This window comes from Cuculus canorus, chromosome 19 (assembly GCF_017976375.1).
Source record: "Cuculus canorus isolate bCucCan1 chromosome 19, bCucCan1.pri, whole genome shotgun sequence".
Lineage (NCBI taxonomy): Eukaryota > Metazoa > Chordata > Aves > Cuculiformes > Cuculidae > Cuculus > Cuculus canorus.
The window spans coordinates 7,792,744-7,805,336 of record NC_071419.1 but is presented as its reverse complement, the minus strand read 5'-3'; the positions used below and the strand labels follow the sequence as shown (position 1 = coordinate 7,805,336).

General features: G+C 46.7%; 1 protein-coding gene across 1 annotated transcript in view; it reads right to left on the bottom strand.

Annotated features, from left to right (window-relative positions):
* BRINP1 (BMP/retinoic acid inducible neural specific 1) overlaps positions 1-12,277 on the bottom strand; it is an 89,037-nt gene extending 76,760 nt beyond the window's left edge. The window contains exon 1 of the mRNA XM_009569426.2: positions 12,013-12,277. The gene's annotated coding sequence lies outside the window, so the exon portion shown is untranslated. The remainder of the gene's footprint in view (positions 1-12,012) is intronic.
* Between the last annotated feature and the right edge of the window lie 316 nt (positions 12,278-12,593).

The window sequence follows — 12,593 nt, the reverse complement described above, 5'->3', positions numbered from 1 at the left end:
ACGTTTCTACATCATCAAAAACAGTATTCCTGAGCCACAGACGCTGCATTTCTATTAGTTTGCTTTGGGGTTTTCTTCAGGAGGAAACAGACTTCCACTAAGAAGAAATCCAGTTCTGGGTATATTTTGCTTTATTAACATTAGTTGTGAGCAATATGAGCAAGTACAAACCCTCCAACAGCTTATTGTCCTTTAACACTGTCCCAGAAGACACCGCACACCCAAACACTCTGTACATGGGCATGTAAAATGCATTCTGAGCATCTTGCTGCAAAACTACTGCAATATTGAGCTGGAAATCAGCCTTCATATCCTTTCAAGAGTCTGGAATTTTAAAATCACACAAAAAAAATAAAATCCAGAGAGTATCTCATCTCTCTTATTTGATTTCCTCAGCTCCAAACCTTATTTACAGAGGTCTGCAGACAAGTAGCAATACTGCAGAAGGACAGCAGCGTCCCCAGTCCTTCTGTCCACCCCTGTTATGGCACCCAAGGGAGCGTCGTGCCCCCAGCACCAAAGGAGCGTTCCTGTTCTCTTAGACATGAAGGGTTTGGGGACTGTACATCACCATCTCAGGTTCTATCCAAGACCTCCTTTGCAGGAGCAGCAATGAGAAAAAAAAATATGCCACGGACAAAATTTCTGTCTTCTAACCTGAAAACAAAGTAATGAGAAGCACTGCAGGAGAACTCGTTGGTAAGAAGGACTTATCAGTCTCTTTTGCTCTTCTTTATAATGTAAGCAGCTTTATCATTAATTGCTATTTACAGCAAATGCTGAAGTTGGTAAAAGGACTAATACGCCGCACTGAAACAGCAGTTTTGATTCAAGCTTCTTAAAGGACAACGCACATATGCATGTGTGAGTGTTTGTGTATGTGTACACACGCTTGCACACTTCATCGTGAATGTTGTGTAGGTAAAAGCCCTATATCTGTGTGCAAGGGAAAGCCAGAAATAGTTAGCACATGCTTGCCTTCTATATTCCAGTAAAAGGCCAGCTTCGTTCGTGGTCTTAAGAAACGAGAAGAGAAATTAGTGCAGGTCAGACTTCTACACACCGAACCATTTTCCTGGGCTGGAGGGCAGTTTGATGCAAACCAACGCTGCTTTTGCCAAGCACTGGAAATGTAAAGATTTACCACTCCTGAATATCAGTCTTTGGGGGGAGGGGGGGGGTGTACATTTCCTGGGGACACAGGTTGCTGAATTCTTTAAACAATGTAGATTTTTCCTCATGCCAAACTTGGAGTTGAGTACCCCGAGCAGATCACATTCACTGTGTGAGCTGGAGGGCTCAGAACCGCAGCACTGGCTGTAAGAAATTCAGCTCCTGTACATGGAAATATATGAATTTAGAAAGCTTTTCTGAAAGATATCAGCCTAAAGTGACCTGCCCAAGGTCATATATAACACGTCAGTGACAGCATCAGGATTGAACTATCTTGCTACGGCGCTGCTTTATTCACACGGTGCTGTTGCATCCGAAAACAGCCACTGCTCCCAGTCTGCTGCTACCTTCCACTCCTTATCGCAGTCTCCTTAGAGACACATCTGTCCTGTGCTCCGTAAACCATAATATACCTATAGTCTTTTATTCACTATCCGTCACCATGCACTTTTATTACAGATCCCTGAATTATCCAGCCTAGTATACCATCTGCTTATTCCTGCCAGCCAGTCTCCCTTTCGATCCTTGCCTCACCTTTCAGCCTTGTCAGTGTTTTTAAGTCTTCCAGGTACTTGAAATTCAGGGACAATTCTGGTTCCCTGGGGAAAATCCAGCAGAATTTCACCGAGGCCAGGCTGCTGGTCTCTCTCTCTCTCTCTAGTTCTCTCTTTTTTAAATGCAGGTGGTTGGAAATGAGAAACTAGCGCTGTCCTCTGCAGTTTGAACCCATCCTTCAAGAATACTAACTCACAACTGCCATTTTAAAGCTCTGATCTCCATTCTTGCCGTCTATAAAATTTTATTCCCCTCCCTTCTCTGCTTCTTTCATCAGAAATCAATCTTCCAATAATGCAGGTAAACTGCAATCCTACCTCACAGCAATTTTTTTGCATGCATCTTTCTCATGCATTTTGCAAAGCGAAAGCTCCCTTGTCCACCCTTCTCCTTTCCAGCGAAGCCTGGAAGCACAGTAATCATCACACCTACACAACACCCTGTCGGCGGATTTGCACCTGCCCATCACATCTCTCTCTTGTTTGCAATCCAGGAAGCAAAGGAATCATTTGTCCCAATGTGGCAATTTGTCTCAGCATTCATGCTTGCCTTGTCAGTGAACTTGGTGTTCCTACCAGCCATCTCTTTCCTCCCTCCCTCCAAGCCCCAGTCACGCATCTCTCAGAGCTTTGTTCCATCTAGAGTACATGCTTTCCTCACAGCCACCAGCTTTTCATCCTTCCCACCTTTCCTCAAGGAAACAGTTTTCTTACTATCTCAGCCCCAGTACAGCTGACTGTGGAAGAGCAGTCTGCTCACTTGGTGATGCTTATGGCCACGGGGCAACTGGCCCTCAGCATCACCAGCTGAAGCTGAACATCCCCGTCTATTTGTATGTGACAGCTTGGTCTCTCTCCACCCAAGTGTCTGTCTTCAGTCACAGGAAAATATGACTGATATGAGAGAAAGAGTATGCAGAAAGGCAGGTTCCTTCTTCCTCTCACCAACATGACCCCAGTGATGGTGGAAGACCACCTGCAGGATGCAGGACTGAGCCCAGCGCATGGCAGTCAGGGTGGACCTCCATCTGGGAGAGGCACCTTCAGACCCTCTGGAGCATGGGGCTGCAGTACTGGAGAGAAAACACGAGGAGAGAAGATGGGACACTAATGGGCTCCTTAATTAATCTCTCTCCACTCCATCACTCCTACCCAGCTAATTTGGTTAAATCTCTAGATTTAATGCACTTAGGCATTTCTTCTGCTGCAACCTTCCAGCGTAAGCCTGGGCAAACTCTTTAAGGTAAGATTTTACAAACATCTGGGAGGCTGATTTTCCAAGTGTTCAGCATGTCCCACTGCGATATTTAAGGTCCTGTTTTCCAAAATGTTCTGTTACCTTGCCACTGACTACTTTCAAAACCTACCAAGGCCAAGCCTTAGCTCCTATTCCTGCAAACTGAAATGCTTCCACTGCCTCTAATACGATTTGAATTGATTCCTGAGCCCTGTGCTGTACTTCCACTGGCGCAGAGCAGAGGTGACAGCATTCCCTGTTTATTTTCCTCCTCCTCTGTCTGGACTGCAGGTCCTCGAGGGCGGGGAGCTTGCATCTGTACAGTACCTAGCACTGAGAGACTCCAGGCTCATCTGAGCTCTGCACCATCCTGCAGATAACAGCGGTGATAGAGGAAACCGAAATGTGCAGCTCAGGGTCATTGTCGCTGCTTATAACCATCCATTTTATGTCCTACTTCAATATCTACTGTAATCAGTGAAATTACTTTTGTAGGAGTTGACACAGAAGAAGAGATTGTTGGATTGATATTTTATCTGGCATTGATGGAAACCTTTTTATAATACCTTAATCCAGCACCCACAGAAGCAATTTGCTAATCTCTTGCTGACTTAGCTTCTAGCGGGATCGACCATATCCAGTCATATTACCTGGCCAACCATATTATGTTCTTTCTATGCAGAGAGAAAATGTCCTTCCTGACCCCAGAAGATGGTCAGCTTTTGCTTTGAAGCATGAGATCTGATTACCATTGTCCCAGATTGCAGAGCTGCAAATGCTATTAATTGCTACAAAGTTATGTAGCCTTTTACACTTCAAATCCATCCAGACTTTCATCTCAGCAACATCCTGCAGCAGGGAATTGTGTAGCTTCACTATACACTGAAGAAAGGACTATTTCCTTTTAATTTACTTTAAAAGTTGTGCCCTCTAATTTTGATGTGCACCCTTGTTCTTGTACCATCAAAGCATTAAAATGTTTCTGATCACTTTTCATTCTAACCTTCATATACTTTTGTACTGGAACCTGAATGTCCCTTCTTAATCCTAGCTTTCCTAGGCTAAATAAACTATTATTTCCAGGCTTTTTTTTTTTATTTAACTTGTAAATATTTGTAAAGCAATATAAAATATATTAATATGGTTCAATTATAACATCATTTCTATTTTCCATCCTCCTTTTTAACGTCTCAAGCATCCACCTAATTTGCCATCCATCTCCATTGATTCTCCCTCTGATGATATGTTAGTCTTTATAATATCCTGGGGAATATTTCTTCTGCCTTCCTGACCAGCATTTTGGAACAAAGAAGCTGAAATCCAGCGGATCATAAACATGATTCACTCTGCACTCAGCATGTGTATGGATTTGCAGTTGCTCAGGCTTTGATCCTGGAAATATGTTTCGTTATGTCTGTGGGATTGTAATTAAGAATTTGTCTATGTGATTCAGTTTGCAGGATCAGGCCCTTGGCAGACAGGATCGTGCTGGGTGAACAACACTTAAATCTTTAAAAGCGAACCTGTATTCGGTATTCTTTGAGCAATATCCAAGCACTTGTCCACATATCCTGCAGAAGAGGGGCCTGTGTGCCGTTCAGACAAGGGGTAGGATTTGATGTCTATGCATTCACAAAGAGCGGAAGAGATGGACAATAAGAAATGGTTATTCACTCCTCCTCTTTCCCATAGAAAGCTGGAGACACCTAAGGAAGTTATGAGATACCAGGTCTAAAAAATCCCAAATAAAACACATTTGCACACAACTCATAACTAATTCTATTACTGCAGAACGTTATGAATGTCAAAAGCACAAAAGGTCTCAATAAACAAATAGCCATACCCACAAGATCCAGGCTTCCTCCAGGTTACACTGCCCATGACAATCCTGAGAGAACTACTGGCATTGCATGTCCTCCAACAGCTGAAAGGCAATGCCAGAAGCGATAGCATCCATGCCTTTCCAGTGCCCTACTGTTCTGGCTACACCACTTTTCATTTTTTCCCAGACTTAACAAGGCCCTATTCCTCTCCATCACCAAAACACCCCCTTTCCCACATCACTAGCAGATACCTCAAAATCCACATCCAGTTCCAATCGCTGTATTTATCATGAACTCTTTTCCCCTAAGAAGCAAACAAGGGAGTTGATAGATGTGTATTTCTAAATGCACAAAAAGGATTTGATGAAAATACTTACAAGAACTCAAATTACCGCTGTTTGGTTACTTCAAGCTGGCACCATAGAAATCTCACGGGAGAATCCTAACTAGTGCCTTTTCCCTGATTGATGAGGTTTGTCAATTCACTTGCCTAAAATATGGTAGAGCAACCCACCATCATTTTCAAATACTTTGTAATTCTGTTTTAGGAGAGTGGAAATGGCAGATAAACACATTATTAGCATTCTCAGGCATAAAACAGTGAAGCCTGGAGTTGTTTTGCAGAAACAACTCTGACTTTGGATGACATGACATAAGCAATTCTAGAAATAGCTGCTGGTCTTAAGGCTACGTTCCATGTATCTTTGGTGCTGCTTTTTTATCTCTGTCCACAATATCAGCACAAACATTCTGCTGCCTTTGTCAGTCCTTTCCCTTCAACTTTCTCAGTGTTTCTCAAGCATTCTTCAGTCTCACCCTGTACCACTTAAGCTCTCCCTGCTACCTGAAACCGCACCTTCAGTTTTGACTGCAAATCTCCCCCAGCACAGAACACTGCCAGAAATGCCTGGAACAACTCTAGCATCCTCATATTCTATGCCAGGAGGTGGTCTTAACCAGGAGGGACCCATAGCCACATATGTACCCCAGCATATGTCTAAGGGCTTCGCTTACCCGCTCACCATCTGTACCTGCTTGAAGAGCAGTCACGTGCTGATAGCAGCCAGGCTGTTCCGGCACTCATTGCCTGCCTCGCTGATGTTTATTCCACTGATCCCAGAAGTCCAGCTAAAGATTCACACCTGCTCATCGTGGCTTTGCTGCCTGCCCTGAATCATCAGTCTCCTCCCTGGGGTCACAGTTCATTTTCTTCCATCCTTCCTTGGTTACTTTTAGGTTATTTGTAATTTTCTAAATATTGCTTCGAATTATTGAACAAAGTTCTTCTATTTATTCTTCGGAGCCTGGCAGCTACGCCTGGAATGTATTGCCTACACAAGGCAATGGTTTTAAAGCTTGCCCTCCCTTGTCTTCCGCCCTGCTTAGCAAGTCAGCATCCACAACTGCAATGATAAATTACCACAAAGGTCTCCAATGTCAGCAGCGTATCTGACAACCTCATACACGGCTCCAGCACAGTAAAAAGATGGCTAAATGGGAGCAGTTGTGCCGACTCAGGACTTCTGGCCAAAACTGCATCCAAATTCATGATGGACACAGCAGAGTCTAGAGCACAGGCCAGGTTCTAAATAACACTCTAAATCAAACCCTAAGAAAGAGATTCTGGCTTCGATAGGCTGTGATAATTTACAGCAAGAGGTTCCAAGCTTTTCACAGGTACTCACTGTATGGCACAGATATAAAAGTCCAAGCTATGAGAAGACCTGTCGTAAGGCTCCAGCCTTTATCTTCTATAAAAGCAAGGTGAAAGAACATGCTTTCTATCAGGATAGCCATAAGACAAGTCCCAAGTGTGAAGAGACTGCAAGAACCAGAGCTACGCAGCTGGAAATCAGGCAGTACAGGAGAACAGATGAGAGCATGAGAGCTCCCCCTACTCCTATGTTCCATTTGGACTCCTAACAAGAAGTACTGGAGCAAACTGGGTTTTTTTTCTGGAGCTTCTTTTATGTGTGAGAACCTCTCATAGCTTCATTTGCAGCTTTTTGTGTTATTGCTTGGTATGGGTGAGCCCAGAGCTGGCTTTGCTCTGGTTTGTAAACCCCTGGGAGGAAAGATGTCACTTGCCATGGCAATACTCCATTGAACAGCGCCCACTGGTAACACACAAAGAAAACGCATTGTAGGGCTTGAAAGCTGTACTGCTGCTCCCAGCACCTGAGTTTCTATTTCTGCCCAGCGTTGGTACCACCAGTATAAACGGTGAACAACAACAGTATGTGCCTGGAAAAGGCTATAAGGGCAGGCTGAGAGAGTTGGGGTTCTTCAGCCCGGAGAAGAGAAGGCTGTGGGGAGGCCTTAGAGCAGCTTCCAGTACCTGAAGGGGCTACAAGAGAGCTGGGGAGGGACTTTATACAAAGGCATGCAGAGATAGGATAAGAGGGAACAGCTTTAAATTGGAAGGGGGAAGAAGATTTAGATTAGATGTTAGGAAGAAATTCTTCACTATGAGGGTGCTGAGACACTGGCTCAGGTTGGCCAGGGAGGCTGTGGCTGCCCCATCCCTGGAGGTGTTCAAGGCCAGGTTGGATGGGCCTTGGACAGACTGATCCAGTGGGAGGTGTCCCTGCCCATGGTAGGGGGGTTGGAACTAGATGATCTTCAAGGTCCTTTCCAACCCAAACCATTCCATGATTCTCTGTCCTCCTCTGGAGGCCACCATTTGAAGCTGGTTTAGATTACTTGCTCCAATCAGCTGCTGCTGCACTGACTTACTATTATTTCTATTGACAGTGTAAGAGGTGATCCATCAGCAGCACAACCAGTTGTTTTTCCTGAAATAGGAGCAGGGAATCATGTGCATAAGAGCCCAAGCACTGGGGAATGGTATGTCAATACCTAGAGATGTGTCATCACCAGAGCCACGGGGGCATTGGTGCTGCAATGGGTACCACTCTCACCCCCCACTGTGCTCTGAACGATACTGACAGCAGACACAGCAATAGTCTGGTGCACAGCTAAGCTCTGTCAGCTGCACCTTGGAGGCTACAATAAAATGGATGTAGAGCACATGACTTCAGAGGAACAAATAGCAAAAATAAATAAGCATCTTTCTCTTTCTCCTGTGATGCTGCTTGCAGGTCCTGCCTCAAGGCTACAAGAAAACAGCTCGCCGAGTGGGAGGCTGCAAAGCTGTAGATCCGTTGTATTAAACTCCCCAACCCAGGCAGAGAGATTCCTGGCCTGAATCTCCGCTCCTTTTCAAAACGACATGTTTATGCCACCTTCGTTTAGGCTCTGACCCAGCATCCCTGAAGTAAACTCGAGTCCTTCAATTGTCTTCAGCTCCATCTAAATCAGCTACTCCTTTGATTTCTGCTCTTGTTCCCGTTCCTCCCTCCCACAAGTCCTAGCACTTTTTCTTCCCTGAAACACTACAGCTTAGCCCATCAAGTCAGCAACAGCTATCCTACGCCTACTCTCGAACCCTGGAGAATGTCACTTCATTTGTGTGCCCCTGCTCTGTCCATATTTGACTCCCTCCAGAGAGAACAACCAAGCAGATCTATCCGGTTTCCTTCCCCAGGCCACTCTGCTCGATGATGTTTGCCTTTTCTGCACCAATTCCAAGCTGCAGCTGCTGCAGCCCCATCCAACCGAGCTCTGGTCCCAGCAGCAGGTTGGCAGGATGCAGAGGCATGGGAAAAAAAGTCCCCCGGCATCCAAGAACACCCTCAGGTATCACATATAACTGGGAGGAGATACTCTGCCCTGCCTCAGCTCAGCATCATTCGGTATCTCAGCATCCTGCTCCAGGCAGCCATCTTCCAAGCAAGAAGAACCACCGCAGGATCAGTCCACGGTTCTATTTAGAAGCCAGATGTCTCCGTGCACGGATGTTCTCCCTTTCTGGGAAGCCTCTCTGCGTGGCCTGGAAGGAAACGCGCCAAGGTCCTTACGGTTGTTAAAAATCTCATGATACTTTTGCAAGAGGGATGGCGTAAATCAAGCCACGGGGGTACAAGCTCCCTAACTCCGTGTAATTTATATTCTTGCCTCACCAAGTTCATCTCTGCGCTTTCAATGCATGAAGTGATTTTTCACTTCCCCTGTAGTATTTGCTGGCACGGAGGAGCTGTTGGGCTCTATCCCAGAACGAGCTGCGTTTCATCACTGGGAGGGGGGAGTGGGAAAAGAAGATTCCTGCATGGATCGGGTCAGATCCTCAGCAGAACTCCCTCCTCAGGATCCGCTCCAAACCCATTCAGCTGCACCTGGGGCTCCTCGGAGAAGAGAGCCCCGTTGTTATTGATTAGCCCCCGCGTTACGATTAGCGCTCGGCTCCCCCTGCGCGGGGCAAGGGGGGATGAACGGGAGGAGGAGGAGGAAGGGGGAGAAGCGCGAGATGCGCCCCGAGCTGCGTGGAGCCACAGCGCCCCCTCCTGGCGCAGCGCGGAGGCGCCCCTTGCGCGGGGGGAGGATGCGCGGAAAAGCGCTCCCTCACCATCCTCCGAATCCCTACCCTGGACCGATGAATATCACGCCTCGGGGGTGGGGGGGGTAAACGTTGTGCTTCTTCACCCTCGTTTCTGATCGTCGGTGATGTTTCTTTAAATTATTTTTTCTTTAAATTATTTCTTTCTTGAAATTGTTTCTTTAAATTATTTTTTTCTGGAAATTATCTTTTCTGGAAATTATCTTTTTCTCGCTTTCTCCTCTCCATCAGCTGCAAATAACTGCGTCGATAGAGAGCTCTGGATAAAGTCTAGAAACCAACATCTATTTCTGGAGGTGGGCAGGGAGATGGGTACGGATGCGCCAGTCCTCAATCCGAGTCGGTTTCTGCAGTGCAATGCACTCAAAGCAGGCAGTGGGACTTCTGCCTGAGCAAAGACGGAAGGAATTGGCTTTGAACTATTTCTGTTACACAGACGGCAATGATTATTGTTGGCTGGCAGACCCATTCCCATGTAGCGCTCTGCATCAGCCTTACACAATATAGTAAACAGCAGAGGTGAGGAGAGAACACGGACGTACTCTCCATCATCTCTTTTGGGACACCTTTTTACCTACAGCAAGCCAATTCGCCATACATTCTTCCTCTCCAAAGTTTTAACTAGTTTAGTCAGCCTCGTTATATTCCTGCAACTGGAGGGTTGCACAGTTGCCTCTCCAGGCCCTACGGAAGGACAGAAGGGAAGGAAGGTTTGTGGCGGGGGGGAGATGCTGATCAAATATCAAACACCAGTGACATCATCTCCCCCACGTATACTATGCCGTTTCTGATCAAAGGGGCTTGCAAAGTCAGAGGGATATTTGTGCTGTGCAGATGCAAGGGTTTTGCTCCAAACCAAGGTAAGACTGAAGCGGAGCCTTGCGCTGTGTGCTTTAGCTACAGATGCATATAGGGGCTTGCTCACATACACACACACGCACAGAAAAAGCAACATTAACTCTAGGGAAGCACTTCCCACACTCACAGACTCCAGCTCTTGATCAGAGAAGGCATGATGGGTATGGGCTGGCCACTACTCCCCCAAGCCATTCCCCAGGTCCCCTGTCTGCTGCTTGTCTGCCTTTCCAGTAGTGAAATCATTACTGAGCCCTGGGAACACACAAAGAGCAGTAAAACAAACGCAGACACACAAAACGTAGCGAGTTTTTTTTCTGCTGAGTCGCGTAGGGCTTTGGAGTCAGAAAAACCCCAAATCAATGCTTGGAACTAACTACAAGAGAGAAGACGACGCTGGAAGAACAAACCACCTACTGAGAGATCTGCAAAGGCAGCAGAATGTGTATGTTCATGTGAACGCCTGAGTGTTTGATTCGCCTAATGAGAATATCAATGCAGTTATTTCTGCACGTTACGATGCATGTTCGTGTGTAGATTAAGTCTGCGTGCCTGAGTGCGGGAGAACTGCGGGGCTGCATAGCTGGAACAGGCACTTGCATCCGTGCGAGAGCGAGACCAAGATGCTGTATTTAAGCATGGGGTGGACTGTGCAAGTTCAACAGCATGCGTTTTGTGTGCTTAGCATGTACAAGCATGCGAGGGAGACCGCAACTGCTTATGTATGTGGTGTGTGGGAGGGAGAGAGCCCCGGTTTGTCTGTCTGTCACTCACAAGCAGATCTGATCAATCTTTTTCCTTTATAAGGAATTAAAAAAATATCCTTTCATATTGCTTACATCAATGCCTTATCTCCTCTTTACTCGCTACCTCCTCCTCTCACCATCCCCCAAATACTTCTGTACAACTCTTGGGAAAGCAGCTTTACTGCCATTAACAAATTGTTATTATGCACCCAGATGAGCAGCCAGAGTAAAGCATGAAGGACCTCTTTCTGTCCTACCTAGTGCAAATGCTAATCACAAGGCTAAATTCACAAACGAAGACTGCCAGCATTTCATCTGCTGCTCGTTTCTCTTCCTGAAGAAGAGACTGCATTTAGGAAGTGACACCCTCTCCCCTTCCCCACTCCCAAGTAAAAGCACAAGGAGACTTTCCAAAGCCGAAATACACACTCACAGCTACAGCCCTTCTCTCTTTGGATCATCGTGTGGTCTTTAGACCCAAGCTGTGCCGGACCTTGGGGATGATGTAATGGCATGGAGATAATCACTGTCCCCCTACTCCTCATGGACTGGAGAAGGCAAAGTTATGCTCCACACCAACCTCGCAAGCAGCGCTGAGAGCAGAGCCAGGGAAAACCAGTCTCCTGCGCTGCAGGATGCAGCCCCCCACACTATTGCTGCCCTCCCTCGGCTCTGCCGCTGTCTCCCAGTCCCCAATAGAAGTAGAGGCAATCAGCCCAATGTTGGATTCAAGGCGACAGACTTTCCTTTTCCTCCGCGATTTGCTTGTCACTTGCATAAACGGAGCAGCGGATTAAGTGGAGATGACACCATCTCCTTGGGGATGGTCCCCCTCCTCCCCTGATGTATCGATACTCCAGAATACAGATGAAGCCTGGCTACCTCCCACCCCCTTCAAATCAGGGGCTGAGCCCCTTTTGCATCCTCCAAGGGCTGTCTGTGTCTTTCCCCATAGGAACCAATCTTGCCGGGACTGGGAAATCTTAGCCACATACACACACAATCTTTAAAGGGGCTGCAGGACTTCTGCCATCCAGTTTTCCCCCACTCAGTAACTCAGGGCTGCCCAGGGATGGGATGCAACACCGAAGGGGAAAGAGGAGCCACGGGTGCGTTACACAACGCGGCCGAGGAGGAACCCGGAGCATCGCTGCGGATGTTGCCTTACCTGATGCTAATGTCCCTCTCTGACGGAGATGTGGTCACCCGTGGGTTTTATTCGGCTCGGTAGGAACTTGTGGGAGAGCTTCTCTGTCCAGCTTGCATACTGGGTGCTGGGCTGATAATGCAGGCGTGAAAATCCTGGGTCTCTAGCAGTCCTTTTCATGCTCAGACAGAAAATCTTCTTCCTTGATCCAGATCGCGGGCATTAAGGGCAGAGGAAAAAAAAAAAAAGAAAAAGAAAAAAATAAAATCCCTTTTTCCCCCCTCTTTCTTTTTTTTTTTTTTTTTTTACTCCCCCCTCTTCCCTTATTCCTGTGACCCCCTCTCTTCTGCTGCTCAGTTCGTAGCCATCGGGGAAAGGAGCAGAGGCAGCAGGGAGAATGGAGAGGGGGTTAGAAATAAAAATGAAAAGGGCTCCAGGAGGGAAGCGAGAGGCTGGGCTTGCCACCAGGGCGGAGCTTGGAGCAGTCTGGAGAGGATGAATGGGGAAGAGGGAAGCAGGGAGGAGCCCCAGCCTGGCCATTTTATTCTAAGAAGTGTTTTGTACATAATTAGGAAAGGGGGAGGGGCGGGTGAGAGCAAAAA